At 40.4% G+C, this 1,225-nt stretch overlaps 1 pseudogene; it reads left to right on the top strand.

Moving 5' to 3' along the window:
• The first annotated feature begins 671 nt into the window (after positions 1-671).
• LOC116830996 (U1 spliceosomal RNA) lies at positions 672-822 on the top strand (annotated as a pseudogene).
• Positions 823-1,225: the final 403 nt, after the last annotated feature.

The raw sequence follows: 1,225 nt of genomic DNA, 5'->3' as shown, positions 1-1,225 counted from the left end.
AGCTTTCTGCAGCCATGTATATCTCCCCTATATATAGTACTTATACAACTTAGCATATTGAATTTTTCCTTTGTTTGCCTTCACTTTCTGAGTTGACAAAAATCACTGAATATTTGTCAGCACTAGACAAAGAGGAAGAGCTGAATGATCCACTTTTAAATTTTTTTATTATTTTGCATTTCATGATTTGATTCCCCCCCCCACACACACAATGTACGTGATGATACCCTTGAGTTGGTAGGATCTCTCTCTCTCACACACACACGCACGCACAATTTACGTGATGATAAACTTGAGTTGGTAGGAAAGCTTTATGTAACAGCCACTCAGTCTAAGACTCACAGTGCAGGAAGTGTTCTGTTTCCAAAGTTCCACATAAAAACTGGCAGCACATCAAACCCTCTGTTTCATAACAGACTAGAAATAGGATTTTCTAATACCATTCAGAGAATGCTGCTTATTGTGCAGGGAACTGGAATTTTATGAATTGTTAATGGTTAACTAAACAATGGCCTGAAAATTCAGTGGCTTTTTTCCGAATGACTGATGTGTATACTGTACCCATGAGGCTGGCTGGAGGCAGTCATTCCAGCCAGAGCCTGCCCATTAATAATTGAAGGCACCTTTTCAAAGAATTAAGATCCTTAAATAATTAACAACTATATAATTATGTAATTAGCTGGCAGGGGAGATACCATGATCATGAAGGTGGCTTTCCTAGGATGAGGCTCATCCATTGCAATCCAGATATGCTGATTCCTGCAGTTTCCTTAAATGCAGGGTCCTTGAATGCAGAGTTTGAGGAGGTTGGTGCAGCACTGAGGGAGTGTATTCATGTTTCCACTGCAATATAATTGTAGACAGGCAATGTGATCTAGTGCTCAGAACACGGCATTAGAAACAAGGTCCGTGGCTCAGAGTGTGACCTTAATCTATCTGTCTCCATTTCCCCACTGTACAATCAGAACACATCCACCTTGGTAATGTACCTGGTGATCCATATGTGAAAAGCGCTAGCTGAGAGCTAAATCATCATCATAAATGGATGAGTGATCTCATTGATAGAAAGATGCCTTCCCCCCCACTGCTCATATCAATGAGCTTTACCTTCTTGTTTTCTTAGTTTCATTGATTGCCATGTAATCCCCAGTTTTTCTCCTGCAGTAAATGATGAATTTTCTGAGATTTGGGGCTGTATGGTGCCCAAGGGGAAAAAAGGCATGTA

The sequence above is a fragment of the Chelonoidis abingdonii genome, chromosome 3 (genome assembly GCF_003597395.2).
Source record: "Chelonoidis abingdonii isolate Lonesome George chromosome 3, CheloAbing_2.0, whole genome shotgun sequence".
In the NCBI taxonomy this organism is placed as follows: Eukaryota; Metazoa; Chordata; order Testudines; family Testudinidae; genus Chelonoidis; species Chelonoidis abingdonii.
Note: the sequence above shows the minus strand (reverse complement) of the source record. Positions and strands in the feature narration are given on the sequence as shown.